At 38.0% G+C, this 18,395-nt stretch overlaps 1 protein-coding gene across 2 annotated transcripts in view; it reads right to left on the bottom strand.

Moving 5' to 3' along the window:
• STK38L (serine/threonine kinase 38 like) overlaps positions 1–18,395 on the bottom strand; it is an 83,578-nt gene that overhangs the window by 61,713 nt on the left and 3,470 nt on the right. The window contains exon 2 of one of the 2 annotated variants that reach the window (XM_036252068.1): positions 16,234–16,309. The gene's annotated coding sequence lies outside the window, so the exon portion shown is untranslated. Of the gene's footprint in view, positions 1–4,972; positions 4,995–16,233; positions 16,310–18,395 lie in introns of those variants that run through there. The other variant, XM_036252067.1, reaches the window with a different exon arrangement.

Genomic DNA, 18,395 nt, shown 5'->3' with positions numbered 1-18,395 from the left:
AATGAGATATGATTTCATACACCTGGATAGGCATAAACTTAAAAAGCTGTCAATATCTAGTTTTGTTGAGGAACTTCTATTCACTGCTAGTGAAGGTACAAATTGGTACAACTATCTTGGAGAAAAGTTTGATACTACTCAGTAAATCTGAACATGCACATCTCCAATGCCCAAGCAACTGTGCTCCTAGGTATATACCATAAAGACACTCCAGCACATGTGAAACAGGGGCCAGTGCTTAACAAAGTCACTGAAGCATTGTTCCTAGAGACAAAATAAAAAATTGGAAGAAACACAAATGACCACCAACAGAAGTGGAATAAAAATATACACTCATATAACTGAAAACTACACAGCAGTGAAAAAGAACAAAGTATCACTACATGGATAAACTCAGAAACAACAAAGTTGAAAAAAAAACAAGTCATAGAATATAATACATACATACTGTATGTTTCCATTTAACCAATGTAACCCCAATGAATTCAATAAAAATAGATTTAAAAAATAAAGTTAAAAATAAGCAAATATTTTAAAATAGAAAATAACATTGACTCAAAGGGATCTAGTCTTAGGTGATAAAACTACTACAAGTAAAGCAAGGGAATGCTTACCACAAAATTAAAGACATTCATTACCACTGGGAGGCGGAAGGGCATACAAGGACATTGGTAAAGTTCTATTTCAATATTTTTCCTTACACTGTACAGATATATTTTATATTCTCATATTTGACACACTTCAAAATTTAAAGAAATAATTTAACAATTTGTTTTAGATGAGTTGTGGGGAAATCTACATAATGAATTAATCATTGAAACAATGGAGACATTTCAGACTAAGAAAGTAACTATTTTAGAAAAATTATAAGAAAAACTTAAAACCTGCAACAAAATTTTGAAACTTTAAAATTGAGCCAAACCAAGAGACATATGAAGAAATGCTCAACATCACTACTCATCAGAGAGATGCAAATTAAAACAACAATGAGGTATCACCTCACACCTGTCAGAATGGCCGCCATCAACAAATCATCAAACAACAAGTGTTGGCGAGGGTGTGGAGAAAAGGGGACTCTAATACACTGCTGGTGGGAATGCAGACTGGTGCAGCCACTATGGAAAACAATATGGTGCTACCTCAAAAAATTAAAAATTGAACTTCCATTTGACCCAGTGATCCCACTGCTGGGAATATACCCTAAGAAGCCTGAAACACCAATCAGGAAGAATATATGTACCCCCATGTTCATAGCAGCACTATTTACAATAGCTAAGATCTGGAAACAGCCCAAGTGTCCACCAGTAGACGAATGGATAAAAAAGCTGTGCTACATATACACAATGGAGTACTATGCAGCTGTAAGAAAGAAAGATCTCTTATCCTTTGAGACGACATGGAGGGACCTGGAAAGTATTATCCTAAGTGAAAGCCAAGCAGAAAAAGACAAATACCACATGATCTCACTTATATACGGAATATAATGAACATAACAGTCTGAGGAATACAGTAGACCCAGACACATGGAAGTAGGGCACAGACTGACATCCCTCAGAAGAGGGGATGGGGGGTGGGGGGGTGGGAAGAGATAAACCACAGAACTTATATGCATGTATGCATGACCAATGGACATGGACAACTAAGCCGGGGACAGGGTGGAGGGGGGGTGGGGTGGGGGGTGCCAATGGGGTAAAAAGGTAAAATATCTGTAACAAAAAAATAAATAAAAGTTCATAATAAAAATAAATAAATAAATAAAATAAAATAAAATTGAGCCAAACTAACAAACAGAAAAACAATAAAGGTAATCATATAAAGCATCATTTGTCCAAGTGTGTTCAACAAAACATATTTTCTTAGATGTCTGAGGGGGAAAAAGAAAGTGTTCTGAGAGTAAAATAAATTTGGGTAATAATGGGTTAAACAAGTAAATCGCATAAAGAAGGAACAGAATTTCCCAATCTCTGACTCTGGAATCTTTTAACACGGTGAATTAAAAGATTATTTTAAGGACTTGTGATTCATATAACACAAACTGGGAAACATTTTTAAAAATATGTTTTTATCGATTTTAAAGAGTGGAAGGCAGAGAGAAACATCAATTGGCTGCCTCTCGCACACCCCCTACTGGGGATTGAGATGCAATCAGGGCACGTGCACTGACTGGGAATCAAACTGGGGTACCTCTTAATGCATGGGAGGACTGCTCAGCCAACTAAGCCATAATGGCCAGGGCTGGGAAACATTTTATAACCTAGAGGTCATACTCAATAAAATACTGCCCCCAAGACTGATGTGGGAACAGGAGAGAGATACTCCAGTTAAAGGTACTCAGATATCTAAGTCTTTAGCAGCTGATCTAATCTGTCCAAGCCAAACCCTGGACAGTTGAAATCAAGACCCATAACCAAAGAGAACGCTTGATGAAATAAGTGAATGATCTTTGTATGTGTTGTATGAACACGGACACAGTTTTATTGTGATTCCCTTGGGGGCAAAACATGATGTAGGCATAAAGTGCAACAGAAAAGACCTAGATGGAATATAAAGAAGTATTTCTATAGCTTTTAGGGTCATGGGAGACTAACAGACAGCGGGTCTTACTTGATTTAGGTAGAGCAATAGAAGCCTCCAGCACAAAAATCTGTTTTAAATCAGATCTTTCAGTTAAAAGATTTCTTCACTAGTCTTCCACTAATAAAATGAGAAATTCTCTAATTTTCTACTTTAGTTTTCCCCAGGTACAATAAATCTGTGAACCTGATCTGAAAATTCCTCATAATATGCTTTTATTACCATAGGAAAGTAAGATGATACTGCTCTTTCAAAGAAAATATAAACACTGCACATTTATTTTTAAAACTTCTTTATGATTATACAACTATCCCAAACTTTTGCACACATGTATTCCTCTCAGAAACTAATTTCTGTGTGGCAATAAAATACATTTTTAAGGAAAAAGTTATCAGACACAATGTGTTTGTATTAAATGTTAAAATACTGTTTTAAGTGAGTCAAACATCTGTCTTTCCAGGGTACCACAGGATTCAAATTGGAAAACGCGGTACTGCCACGAATTTCTACCAGGTGAAGGCTAACAGACTGTCTTCCTTTGAGGGTTCTTGATAGAGTGATATTAATTACCTTGATGATTAACCACAACCCAGGCCCAATCTGCAGCCTTACAGGAATGGGATTTTATCAGTATCAATAAGGTAGCTGCCTACACCCTTTAAAAGCAATAAAAAAAATTAATCATACTTCAACAGGATCTGAACATAACTTTATTAATACAGAATGATGAATATTACTGTGACAGAAGCAAGAATGCCTGCTCATGGACATATGGCCAATACTTTAATTACAGTCAAATTTATATGGGTAGTCAAATTATAATCAGAAGGTTCCTGGGTATGCATGGAATCAAAATTGAGGAAGTAAGAGGAACTGGACATTTAATAGTCTTGTTTCATTCTATCAATAATTGTTTTATTTTAGTTAAGCAACTAATACATCTGGGCACTCTTCTAGGTGCTAGGGATTCAGAGGTCTCTGCTTTCAGAGAGCTCATATCTAAGCAATAGCTAAAGAGATATACTCTTCACAGACGTTTACTATAATATCAATAAAAGCAAGAAATTCTGGAAGCAATCTAAGTGTTCAACAATAGAGCTGTGATTAAATAATGATAAATCCAAATGATTTCAAAATGCAGCTCTTTAAGAATAGTATTTTTAAACAGTAATTCATGATGGGAAAATAATCATGATGCAAGTTAAATGAAAAAAATCAGGCTATAAAAGTGTACATGGTACATACATACGTGTATGTATTTCCTATCCCTTTATATGCATACAAAAAGTCACCGAAGTATTGTAAATTATCCTTTTTTCTTTATATCTTTTAAATGTCCTAATTCCTAAAATAGCATTACATGTGTTTTATCACCAAGGGAAAAAATAACTTAATATAATTTCAATCAACATAATACCAGGAACACTTCAGATTTATGTATTAAAAGCTACTCACCAGTGCCAGTCCTTGAACCTCTGCCTTTGAACTCTCAGAGAGAGCTCATCTTTTCCTAGGCCCGAATGGGATACTCTCAAGGATAAGTAGTAATACACCTGAGTAACACACCCTATGTTTTCATCCAACCTGTAGTCTCATATTTCTAGCTGTCTGCTGAACATTCCAACTTAAACACCTTACAGATAACTCACATTTATGTCCAAAAATAAATAAAGGACCTTTCACCACCACCAGCCTTCTAGCAAACACATTACTATCCATGGCAATAACCTTTCTCTCAATCGGAAAGCAGCCTTAATTCACTTCTCTCTTTCCCGTTTCAAGTTCATTAACACATACTGTCAAAATCTCTCTCCCAGGGCACCTTATTCTTCATTTTCACTTCTACCACCCTGTCATTCCAGGCCTTGATCACACTGTCAGTGACATTACTGTACCAGCATTCAAGTAGGTCTACCTGATGCCATGCTCTCCCATCTCTAAATCACTGCTCCTTATATGGAAGTTAGATGATGTTATTCATTGGCTCAAAAACTATTAAAGCCTTCTCCTTTCTTCCACTCCAATCTATGCATGGCTTTTATTAAACCCCATAATTTGAATCCACCCTAACTACTTAACTTTATTCCATTATTCACCAGTCTCTTCCCTCATCAACCAACAGACATGCCATATTCAATCTTACCACCAAGCCTTGGAATATCTGAACTTTAAAAAAAAGTCCTTCCTTTCCCCTCTATTTGTATTTAAAGAAGCTAATGAATTTTCCTCTTCTGCAAAGCTTTCTTGACCTCATTTGTTTGACTTTTCAGAACTTGTCTAACACTTATTACCAATCTCACAATTAGGCATTTACTTCCACACTCTCGTGTAGGTGGATTTACTGTCATATATGTTAGTCATCCATTAAATTCCATACTCCTGAGAACAAGAGCCATACCTTTTCTGTCCCCCACAGTATTTAGCATGATGCAGAGCTCATAGAAAGTGCTCAATATGTGTTGACTGACCCAGCAAGAATCTACTTCAGCCCCAGCCTCTCTTGAATATGTATGTAGCAGTTTGGGCAGGTTGAGCACCATCCTAAAAGATACCACAGGAGACTCTTAAGCACATTCTTATGGAGTCCTTTTAGGTATAATATTGTAGTGATGACAATATTACGCCCCACACTAGGAACAATAGAGACAAAGTCCTAGGGACTTAGGGACTAGGGACCTAGGGAATAATACTCTAAGTATAAACACCTTCCAACTTCCATGAGAACAGGCACCAGGCCTTTTGAAAAGTGCTTTGATTGGAATGAATGTCAAAGAGAAATGTATAATAGAACAAAAGACTTGAGTAGAGTCCTACTTATTCATAAGATGATACTGCAAAAATCACCAAATCTCACTGAGCCTCAGTTTAACTCAAGAGATGCCATGTTGCTATTGGTTAAGAGATAGTGACTGCCAACTGATAATATTTTCATATATGTAGTTGTAGAACCTATGTTTAGCAAGTTCTTTGAGTCTTCAAAGGACTTTTTGCATACATGATCTTTTACCTTTCCTAAATATATGGTGAAATGGACACAAAGTGCCATTTAAAACAGAGTTCATATATAACAAATATTTTGTTTTATTCTGGATCTATTTTAAATACACTTACCCATATCCTTCTAAAATTAAGAACTACTTCAGAAACTGACTACTCAATGATTTTATGAGTTTTCTTTTGTGGTAAGTATAATGTTTTAGAATGCTTAACCTATCAATACCTAGCAAAATTTCTTCAATGCTTTCCCTCTTTTAAAGGGTTAATTTACCTATTTTGTATTGATCAATTAAAACGTATATCAAATTCACCAAATATAAATTGTAAAAACTAGTTTTCAACATTTCTATTTCTTAAAGTTTAAATTTTACTTTAAATTTAAAAACACAGCTCTGGCCCTGGCCAGTTCAGTTCAACGGTTAGAGCAAAGACCAGAGTCTCAAGTTCAGTTCCTGGTCAAGGGCATATGTACCTCAGTGGCAAGTTCGATTCTGGGCCCTGGTTAGAGTCGTGCAGGAGGCAACCAATCAATGTGTGTCTCTAACATTATTGTTTCTTTCTCTCTCTTTCTCCCTCCCTCCCACTTTCTAAAAACAAAAAAAAAAAAAAAAAAAAAATCGCCCTGGCCAGCATTGGCCTGTGGTCCAGAGAGGCCCGGGTTCGGTTCCCGCTAAGGGTGCGTACCTCAGTTGCAGTTTGTCCCCGGCCCTGATTGGTCGTGCGGGTGGCAGCCACTCGATATGTCCCTTTCACGCCGATGTTTTTCTCTCTGTCTCCCTCCCACTCTATCTGAACAAAAATGGAGAAATGTCCTCAGGTGAGGATAAAAAATAAATAAATGGCCCTGGCCGGTTTGGCTCAGCTGTTAGAGTGTCGGCCTGTGATCCAGAGAGACCCGGGTTGGATTCCCGCTAAGGGCATGTACTTCGGTTGCAGTTTGTCCCCGGCCCTGGTTAGGCCTTGTGGGTGGCAGCCAGTAGATATGTCCCTTTCACATAGATGTTTCTCTCTCTCTCTCTTCCTCTCTCTCCCTCCCACTCTGTCTGAATAAAAAATGGAAAAATGTCCTCAGTGAGGATAAAAAAAACAAATTAAAATAAATAAATAAATGGAAAAATATCCTCGGGTGAGGATTAACCAAAAAATAAAATAAAATAAAAATCTTGCCCTGGCCGGTTTGGCTCAGCGGTTAGAGCGTCGGCCTGCGGTACAGAGAGACCCGGGTTCGGTTTCCGCTAAGGGCACGTACCTCGGTTGCAGTTTGTCCCCGGCCCTGGTTGCTCGTGCAGGTGGCAACCACTCGATGTGTCCCTTCACATCGATGTTTCTCTCTCTCTCTCTTCCGCTCTCTCCCTCCCGCTCTGTCTGAACACAAAATGCAAAAATGTCCTTGGGTGAGGATAAAAAATAAAAAAAAAATCTTACAAATATTTTGTTTTATTCTGGATCTATTTTAAATATATTTACCCATATCATTCTAAAATTAAGAGCTGCTTCAGAAACTGACTATTCAATGATTTTGAGTTTTCTTCTGTAGTGTAACATTTTAGAATGCTTAACCTATCAATACCTAGCAAAATTTCAATACTACTTTACAGTTCACATATTTCTATTTTACAACATTCTTTAGAGGTAGGTACCACCCCTTTATTAGAGAGGAGAACTCTCAGTCACTCGAACCCTGCCTCTTTTCTCAGCCTGGGAGAATAAAGGCCAAAACAAACCTGGAATGTGGGTCGTGAGAACTAAAACAACATACAGGAGGCCGTAGGAGAGCTGCCCCTGTGCACTGCCAGCTGCCAGTTCACATATCATGACCCTGCACACAAATTTTGTGGAATGCTAGAATCACTCTCTGATGAATTATGAAGACCAAAGGGCTTTCCTGAAAGACAGGAGACAAACTACACAATCTTTCAAAATAAGGAAAGAACGTGAACATTACAAAAGATTAACTGTTGTACTTATCATCCTGTCTGAGGAAAGTTCTACAACAGATAATAAAGCAGATAGTTTCTGAATAGACAAAGATGGGTAAGTATTAAAAATCAAAATGGACTCAGGAAGAACAAGTTTTACCAAAGAAACTTATTTCTTTTCTTTTCTTTTTTTTTTTTTTTTTTTGGCAAATCTACAGGACAAACAATCTGTGACTCTTTGAAAGGTTATTTAATAAGCTCCATTCACTGATTCTTTTCGGGGGGGAGGATGGGAGGGAGGAAGAGAAAGAAAAATGGGCTAATATGTGTGTTTAAAACTGATTAAGCAACAAAAATTAGAATTCTCATAAGTAAATTCTGCAAGACTCACTGGGCTTAGGCAATTATATTACCAATGAACCAGATAAAGCTTTTGACAACATCATTATCAAAATGTGAGGATGTCCTGAGGAGAATCATATAAAGTGGGACAACAGAGTCAGAACTCAAAACAATTTCAACAGATTAACTTTATCAAAGAAAATTTAATAGAGAAAAGGTAAAGAATTATATTTGGATTAAAAAATCAAATGCTAGCTATAAATTGTGACAAGCTGTTTATACATAAAGAACAACTAGAGATTTTTGTTGAATAAAACTTGACACAAATTAAAAATGTGAAATGGCTTCCCCCAAACTTGATGCACTCTTACTCTCAGGCTGAGTTAATAGTCGATAAGATCCGGAAGGAAGGTGAATGACATACTCTATACTGCACTGGTTGACTCACGCCTGGAGGATGTTTTAATATTTGGCAATGCCTTATGGCCAGTACAAAAGGACAAAGTAAAATACCCTCATAAATTGGAAATTAAGTCACCCTATGGGAGTAATATCAGCATGAATCAAATAAAGTAGTAGAAATTAGCTATCAACGTAAGTAACTCCAAGAAAATGTGTGACTGAATATATCTGGGAACACCCAAGACCAATCAAAAGTGAGCAGGGTGTAGTTTCTAAGAGGCAGGATTAAAAAGTGAATTAAGAAAGCTAAAACCTTGTCAACTGTGTTTTCTTCTGGCTAAAGAAAACTGTTAACAGAAGCATGTTACATTAATCTGGGGAGGGGAGCGGCGAAGAAGGTGTTTAACAAGCAAGATTTTGTCTGCACTCCCTTAACACTGTCCAAGGTGAAAATGGGCTACGCATCTAGAGCAGTGCTGGGCAGGTGCATCCTTATGAAAAAGAGGCTCCACCAGGCTATCATAGCTTAGTGATACTTCCCATTGAGATTCCCCATTCTGATTAGAATGACTGATTTCCCATGTAGGTTGTCCTATTGGAGTGACAGTGTGCTGGCCAAATGATACAAGTTTCCATTCTATTCACAGTTATATTAATAAATTCATTAACTGGCATTCTTGTTTTTATGTCAGTCTCTTGGTCACTTGCTAAATGTAAGTCAATTCCCATAATCCTGATTTATTTCTGGACACACACTCACATATACACATGGAACTCACATTTATGAGCCTGGGAAAGTGAGGCCTATACTTAATTTTTTTATTTTTTATCCTCACTCGAGGACATTTTTCCATTTTTTGTTCAGGTAGAGTAGGAGGGAGAGAGAGGAAGAGAGAGAGAGAGAAACATCTAGGTGAAAGGGACACATCGAGTGGCTGCCACCCACACAACCCAACCAGGCCCTGGGGACAAACTGCAACCGAGGCACGTGCCCTTAGCAGGAACCGAGCCTGGGTCTCTCTGGACTGCAGGCCGACGTTCTAACCTCTGAGCAAAACCGGCCAGGACAAGGCCTAAACTTTATACGATGATCCATATCCAGATACTACACACCTATGAAGTCCTGCCTCTCTCGTTTTTTTTGTTTTTTTGTTTTTATCCTCACCCGAGGACATTTTTCCATTTTTTTTTGTTCAGGTAGAATGGGAGGGAGAGAGAGGAAGAGAGAGAGAGAGAGAGAGAGAGAGAGAGAGAGAGAGAGAGAGAGAGAGACACTGACGTGAAAGGGACACATCGAGTGGCGGCCACCCTCACGACCAACCAGGGCCAGGGGCAAACTGCAACCAAGGTACGCGCTCTTAGCGGAAACTGCACCCAGGTCTCTCTGGACCACAGGGTGATGCTCTAACCACTGAGCAAACCGGCAAGGGCAAGTCCTGCCTCCCTTTACGACAACTGTAAATTTATCAAAAACTGAACCACACATTTTAAGAGAGAAAACTAACACAATATAACACTTAAAGAGGAAGTGGTCAGGAAGATAAAAGGTGTGAAATCCATGATGTCTGAGCAAATTAAAGAACATGCTTAGCCTGAAACAGAGACGACATAAAATAGCTATCTTCAAATATCACTCTGTGGTGGTTAGAAATTATCTCTAATCCTGCGATGAGAACCAGCTGAAAGTTAGAACTTTCTAATTAACACCATGCCTAGCACATAGTAAATGCTCAATAAGTCTTGGCACATGAAAATATTCACCATGTTAGCTATGATTGTGTTTCAGCATACAAAAATGTCATGAAAGAGATATACACAAGATGCTATGGCAAAACAAAGAAGGAGCACCTAAGCCAGACAAGAGGTGGGAGGTCAAGAAAGGCATCCCTGAAAGTGGGGATGCCTATGCTGAGCACTAAAGAAAGCACAGGAATTACCCAAAAGAATGTAGGAAAAGACTTTCCAGGAAGTAATGTGTTAAGACTTAAGGTCAGAGAGAGCTAGTGGTTGAGTGAGTAGAATGAGTAAAAAATATAAGGCTAGAAAAACAAAAAGGCATATCACTTCTTAAAGGAACTCAGACTTGCATGGTTTGCTAAGGAGTCTGGAGGAGGCTATGGGGAATCATTGAAATTTTTAAGCATGGGAGTTATATAATCAGATTTATGTTTTAGGAGAAACCTTTGGCAGCCACATGGAAGATGGACTGGAAGAACTGTAATATGGTAGAAGGAAGGTAGCTATTTCAGTCATTTGAAGCCTGAAAAAATATACTAATACTGGGGAAAAAGCAAATACAGAATTCAAGAGGTAGTAAGGACTTAGTAACAACTGAATGTGACTGGCAAACAAGAAGGGGAGGTCAAACAAGGCTTGGGCAACAAAACAGAGAACACTATCATGCAATCAGAAAGGTAAATTGCATGAGAAAGATTCTCAGAAGGGAGAAGATAAAGTCAGCTCTGGGCAAGTTGAATCCTAGTTACCTGTGGAACATATCAAGGTGATGATATATAAGAGATGGACAATGAAGTCTCAAAGTTGAAGGAAGGTCTAAGCAAGCTATATAGATCTGGAAGTGATCATCACAGAGTGGTCACTGAAGATATCAGAGCACATGAGATCATCCAGACTCCAGAGTGTATGGAGTGCGAAGAAAAGAGGATTGGGGACAGAAGACAAGAGAATACCCACCATTCAAGGGAATGAAAGTTAGCTATCTTGTGATCTGTTAAGTTTCTAGTCTTTAGGCAAGAAACGAAAATCTTTAGGGAAATACTAAACATCCACTTGTCGAGGATTAGAGGGAATTCACAGTAGAGAATTCAAGTTGATGACCTTTACAGCATCTTTCAACTCTGAAAGGTAGACATAGATATTAATTCAATCCACTATTTCTTATAATCTGACAAATAACTGTTTGTTACCATTCACAAAAACTAAAGTCATATCTGTCTTTATTCCTTGGCTTTGTTAGTCCAAGGATGAAAAAACATTTTGAAAAATTAAAGTTTCTTAGTGTTTGATTGTACTGTTTTATGAAAGGGAAGGAGTACCTGGATTACCTGGACAGGAGAGCTCAGGCTCTAGATCTCATTTCTTACCCTATTTACCTCTCTGTGGCCCCGTTATATGTTTGGCATGAGAATGCAGTTTTATCCAAACACATGTTCCTACTTATTCTTCCCTTCTCTTTCTGCCTAACTAGGACTATACATAATTTATGGGTTTAAATCTTAAATGTTTTACTACATTTCAGAAATGTACCTATAATGTTCACTAATATTTACAATGTGTTGGTTTCTGTTTTCCTTTCTGCTCAATTCTAAAAACAAAGAAACCCAAGTACATACACATTTCTTTTATTAAACCTAAAAATATTTTATTAAAACAAACTGTCATTTTGGGCATAACAATACACTCAGTGTATTTCTAAAAAGGATTACTGGCAGTTTGACGTAATCTTAAAATATGGCACTGGTCCTACCAAGTGGCACCTGGAACAGGTGTGAGAGGAACTTGACACCTTTAACCATATGCACCTTTCCCCTGCCCCCACCCTATGCCTCTCCCGCCAGTCAGCAAGCCTTCTTTTCTTTTCCTGTTGTCTTTCACTTGCCTCCCTGTAGTGCCCATAAACTTTTATTATTACCGCCAATGGCACTAAAGCTAACACAGCTGCCAACCCCAGCCTGGAAATACAATGAATATCATTCTAATTAGAGTCTACAATTAATTTTTTGGTTGTCCTTCAAAAACAACTTCACTATATTCTGTTTCAGTGGCCCAATCCACAGGACAGAAAAAAATAAATGGCTGTAGGAAGTAAACCTATGTGAAGAAAAAAACTAGAGTGCTTTTCAGCCCTAGCAATCTAATACAGATTCTACATAAAATTCAGAATCATGATTTGCAGGTACATGTTTCTGAATGACCAAAAAAGGTGGGATGGGGGCAAACTAGAGACAATGTTTGACCCCATTTGAAGTTTAGAGTCATGCTGTTATTAAAATATAGGAAGGGTCACTCTGGCTGGTTTGGTTCAGTGGTTAGAGTATTGGCCTGCAAACCAATGAGTCATGGGTTTGATACTGGCCAAAGGCACATACCTCAGTTATGGTTCGTCTCCAGCCATGGTCAGGGTCACACGGGAGGCAGCCAGTCAACGTGTCCCTCTCACATCAATATTTCTCTCTCTCCCCTCTCTCCTTCCCTCCCACTCTATCTGATGATAAATAGAAAAATATCCTCGGGTGAAGATTAAAAAATAAATAAAAAAATAGAACATAGGAAGGGTCAAGTAGAGAAGATGGAAAGAAATCAAGGCTCGAATCAAAGTGAAAGAACTTCAGCACTAGATATTACAGTTCTAGGAAGTTTTTAAGGGTTCTATAAAACTTTATGGAAATGTAAATAATTATGTTCCCACCACAATCCCCTCCCTCAAGTCAAATGCTCTGATGATGCATTCTCTTTACACAACCCTAGCTGCTCTACGCATTCATCAAAGAAAAGGTCTTTTATGGATTTCTTTCTCTCTTTATCTCTCTGGCTATGGTATCTGCTTAATTTCACATACAGAAAGCAAGGGACAATTTATCACTGGGGGTGAGGCTGGGGGTGTGGATGGGAAGCAAAGCACAGGTGCTTCCACTAGGCTGTAAGAGACAACAGCAACACTTACAAAAGCTCAGGGAGCTCAAGCTAGATGAAATAAACATTTTAAAAGTGGCAAATAAAAAGTTATTTTATAAAGGTAAATTCATTTATCCTATGCAGCCTCATGTCCCAATCCTAAAATAATCCAGGTTCTTGTGGCCGCCTAAATAGTCTTTACATCTCTACACGCTAATGTCCTCCTGCTGCTTGTTGGCCTGAAAAGCTGCAACTCACCCTTCAAGTCTAAGCTCAAACACTACCGCCTCCAGGGAAAGCTTCTTTTATTCTCCCAAAGCTGTGCTCCCTTCCCTTAAGCACTCCTCTCACTGCTCCTTCATTAGAGCAGCCTTGTGCCGGTGCAATTATTTCTAGATCAGTGAATGTAGCTCTGTGGTCACCTGTCTGCTTTCGGAGGGAGCACCGCGTCTTTCCATCGGTGCATCTTCTGGGACCCAGGATGTACCTCACAGGTCATTCACAGAGGGAAAGAATCCTAGGTCTCAACACCAACTCATCCAAGTCTCTTCTTTTCAATCCCACCTAGTTTAGAACTTCATTATCTATTTCCTAGATTATATTTTTTTATTTCTTTCTTTCTTTCTTTCTTTCTTTCTTTCTTTCTTTCTTTCTTTCTTTCTTTCTTTTTCTTTTCTTTTCCTTCCTCCCTCCCTCTCTCTCTCTCTCTCTCTCTCTTTCTTTCTTTCTTTCTTTCTTTTTGAGGATATGTTTTTAAAGAAACACTGATCAGTTGCCTCCCGTATGTGCCCTGATTGGAAACTGATCCCCATAACTCCCTGGTGTACAGGATGATGCTCCAACTGACCCACCTAGTGGGGGCTCTCCTAGATTATTTAAATTAGTCTCTCCACTGGTCTTAAAATTTCTGGGCCCGCTTCCCTAAAATCCATTCCACATACACTACTGCCACTGTAATCTTACTAAATTACAACTTTGATTAAATGTACCAGGTTGAGCAGTTGATGATGCAGAGAATGAAAAGCTGAAAAACACTTGTCCTCTAAGCTCAATGGGGTCAAATACAACAGGACAGAGAGAGAAGTAAATAATTAAGTAAATAAGTAAATAACTTATAAGTTGTTATAGAAATATATCCAACTCATGCTAATCCCTTGGCCTGGCATGTCCTTTACTTTAAGTGGTCAGTTCATATTTCACTTTACATAGAAAGCCTTCCTAATCTCTCCAGCCAAAAGCAATCTCTCCTTCCTTTGCTCCAACAGTGCCCTGTCACTTGCTTATTACTTTCAATTTGAGTTTGTACCTATATATTATGTCTTTTACTGGATGAAACCTTTCCAAATGGAAGGGCAATATATTTTACTCATCTCTATTTTGCCATGGTACCTAACACAGTGCCATGCAAATAACTGGTAAATGTTGAATTGTGATGGTAAACCTCAATAAAACTAAAATTAAGAGTCTGTGATTCCTTTAGGATTTGCCAGTGTTAGGAATACCAATGGGTCAAATATTTGCAATTCAAGACTGAAATTTTTCCACTCTAGCCACTCAAATAGAAAAAGTCTATTCTGTTTGGCTAGATAATAGTGGACATATGGAGAATATCCTCAACCAGATTTGAAAGATGTGTCCAAATGAAATGAACCTTTTTGTAAAAACACAACAAAAAAGCAACTCTCTAGTGTTATAAACCAGGCAGCTAGCCTCTGCTGACAAATACAGAAAAATTACAAAGGGCAAACAATGTGTGGTGTTTCCATAATGGGGACATATCAATGGGCAAATGCTTAACTAAGTAAAAATGTCCAAGGGTTAGTAAAAATTAAATTCATTAAAACAAGATACTGGCACAAGAAAATATTTCAAAAATGGATCATGAAATAAGCTCTTTGATCTCTCAAATAATACACATTTCCAGAGAGGAATACTTAGAGCTTTTATCCATTCTTTAAAGCCTACACCCAATTTCCTGCAGCAGTGCTACCCTAAGACACCTCATCAAGTCCTTATTAGGATCCCTAATTCTTTAATTTCACTTTTGAAATTATATCTGTCCTACGTCCATCTCATTCTTTCATCATAATTGTTTTAGTTAAATGCAATAGTTGTGTGCAGAATAGGTAGATAGCAACTTAACGATCATTCACTGAATCACAAAAACTGAAGACTCTTAACATTTCATGATTTAAAATGCAGCACTAGAATTCCAACTTCTCAATTTTGGCCAAAAATGAAGCTCAAAACTCAAACACCTTTTTTTTTTTTTTTATCCTCACCCAAGGACATTTTTCCATTTTTTTGTCCAGGTAGAGTGGGAGGGAGAGAGAGGAACAGAGAGAGAGAGAAACATGGATGCAAAAGGAACACATCGAGTGGCTGCCACCCACATGACCGACCAGGGCCGGGGACAAACTGCAACCGAGGTACGTGCCCCTAGCGGAAACTGAACCAGGGTCTCTCAGGACCGCAGGCCGACGCTCTAACTGCTGAGCCAAACTGGCCAGGGCCTAAAACACCTTTTAAGAAAATGCTGTGCTATAATGATATTTATCTGCTCCTAATTGGCGTGAATGAAGTTAGAACATCTGATTATATCATTTATTTCAGCATTAAAATTGCTGAGGGCAAAAACTGTGCCTCATCAACTAATCTTGTGGAGTCCTTAGCAAACTGCCAGTAGCAACTTTTAATCTAAAGACCTGAGTTTAAATTTACTAGGAGAATTAAGTAAGATGTATAAAAATGCTTGATAAAACTCTATAGCATGATAGAAATATAAGGTGCTACCAGTATTATTCTTACAATAAGCTCTGTCCAAGAACAGGTCCCCTTCAATAGTAAATCAGAATAGAGCTGAATTATTTCTGTGTATTTTTCCCAAGAGAATTTGTTTGACGTGCAAAACTGTAAATAACTCCTACAAAAGGGAGGAAGAAGAGGGGAAAACAGATAACTCTGGTGGGACTAAACGAAGGAGGTAAAAGAGAATCAAATCTAGATCTTAGGGATCAATTTCTAACTCTTCCACTTACTATCTATCTATGTGACCCTGGTCACTTCTCGCTAGGCTCCAGTTTCCTCATTTGTAAGTGGGAATTAAATGAGATAATATTTATATAAAGTACTTAGCACTACATCTGATACATAGTAAGTCATTAAGTAAATGGTTACTGTTGTTTATTAAATTATTATTACACCCATACCCTAACTGGTGACATTCAGGAAGAAAAAGGAGCCAAACATGTCAGAAGGGAAGATGATACACAAAGAGCTAGGTTTATATACTACTGTTGGGTGACACGTTTGAGAAACATAGACTGTACAAAGCATTTTCATATTAAATGTCCAAATTACTTACTGTGTCTCCAGGATTGCTGAAGAATCTAGAGAATCGAAGCCAATATCTCCGAGTCATAAAAGCAGAATAGCAATGACTGTATAGAAAAAGAACAGAATCAAAAAATCAAAATAAAACTATTTAAATGTGCTTACTTATGTATACAGAAGCTTCTATGTTTCCAAACGTTCACTTTTCTAAATTTTAACAGACAGAATGAAAGCTAGGCCCCACAGCAAAGGCACAACCACTCTGCTTGCCAAAAATAGATGGTATTAGCAATCATGCACAGCCACTTAAGTTTCTGCCATCTTATTCCTTATTCTGGGCAAGCTGTATTTGTGGTTGATTTTGAGGCGTTAAACATTATTAACTCCATCATATTAAGTAATTGCAAAAGCAGTAAAAGTGATCCAAAATTAGAGACTCATATACTGCAATGTGAAAAGTCCCTACCTGTGGAGTCAGTAAGATTCAGAAAAGGACAAGGAAAACATGAAACCTTCTGAATGTGTGACCAGAGAATCAACATCATTTTAGGTTGTCAACTGGTCTAGCATTAATTCAGGAGATGGCAAGGAGCTTATTTAATAATTTAAAAGCTGAGCATAGTACAAGTGCTACTATCATTAACTACAGAGAAACTGCCAAAGTTTGAGGACTTTTTGAATTTACACACCAGTGTGAATAGTCAGCTCACTGTCTGACATATAACTAAGGTCTTCCCTAAGACTTGTGCAGAGACCATCTAAGAGGGGGGCTACCTATCTAAGTGGATTTTCAATGTAGACAAAACTAGTCTATTATGGGAAAAGATGCCCCCCAAATTTCTATCAGCAAAAAGGTAAGAGTATATCTGGTTTCTTTGTTACTAAGAATAACTGTTCAAAACCAAACAGAGGAACACATAACTTTCATATAACAAACCACAGTCGACATAAACATCTCCATGAAATTATGGGCTTACATCCCGAAAATTGTCTTGCCACTTTTATCTTATTATAATAACATAAATGTATTGGCTTTATTTCCTGATTAGTTCTGCTACTTTTCCCATTAGTTTTAAGCTCATCAACCATAAGTTATCCTACTGTGGGAGTTTTCTAGAACCTACCCAACTCAGACAAGGAGAGAACACTTACTATATTCATTCACAGACACTGTGCCTCTGGAGTTCTAATTAAAGCCGAGTCAATCAGGGCACTGACAAAGGAGCTGAAGGGTCTGTATCTTGCTAGAAAGTAAGGACAGGCAGTACACCTACCACTGCCTAGATATATTTTTGTTCCTAATCTTTAAATCCACTTGAGTTTATTGTGATGCCAATATTTAGATAACCAATAACAATGTGAACTATTTCTGAAACTTCAAAAATAAAATCAACTGGACCATTCATTCAACAAAGCAGTATTTACTGAGTAGGCCTATGCTAGGCACAGTGTATTTGTATACACCTTTTGTTTCACAATCCCCAGAGCTTTCGAAGTTGCCCTACCATAAATTATCAGTGACTGAACATCTCTCATTTTATACATGCATAACACTCTATTCAAAATCCTCATTCAGGCATTATAAATTTAGCTGTTTGTGGAAACAAAAACTAAAAGGGCTTAGACTGGCATTCGACCATCAAATAAATTCCAACTTCACAATTCAATCCAAAAATACCCAAAGTGATTTTTAAAAATTATAAGCCAAATTACACAATTCAAAAATTCCATTAGGCAAAGGAGCTAACATAGTTATAACTTCTTTTTTTTTTTCTTTTTATCCTCACCCGAGGACATTTTTTGACATTTTGCTCAGATAGAGTGGGAGGAAGAGAGAGAGAGAGAGAAACATCGATGCGAAAGGGACACATCGAGTGGCCGCCACCCACACGACCCAAACAGGGCCGGGGACAAACCGCAACCGAGGCACGCGCCCTCAGCGGGAACCGAACCCGGGTCTCTCCAGACCGCAGGCCAACGCTCCAACCACTGAGCCAAACCGGCCAGGGCATAACTTCTTATTTCTAAATCCTATGTGTATTCTACTAGGTTATGAAATCAAATTTATCAAAAATCCTAACTCAATGGTTAGCTTTAATGTACACAAAAAGCAACTTCCGAAAATTGACTAAATATCTAACATGCCAAAAACAACGAAATTACTTGGGTTTTCATTATTTTGGAGTTCTTTCT

The sequence above is a fragment of the Molossus molossus genome, unplaced genomic scaffold, assembly GCF_014108415.1.
Source record: "Molossus molossus isolate mMolMol1 unplaced genomic scaffold, mMolMol1.p scaffold_m16_p_10, whole genome shotgun sequence".
In the NCBI taxonomy this organism is placed as follows: domain Eukaryota; kingdom Metazoa; phylum Chordata; class Mammalia; order Chiroptera; family Molossidae; genus Molossus; species Molossus molossus.
The sequence above is the reverse complement of the archived record's forward strand: the minus strand, read 5'-3'. Positions and strand labels throughout refer to the sequence as shown.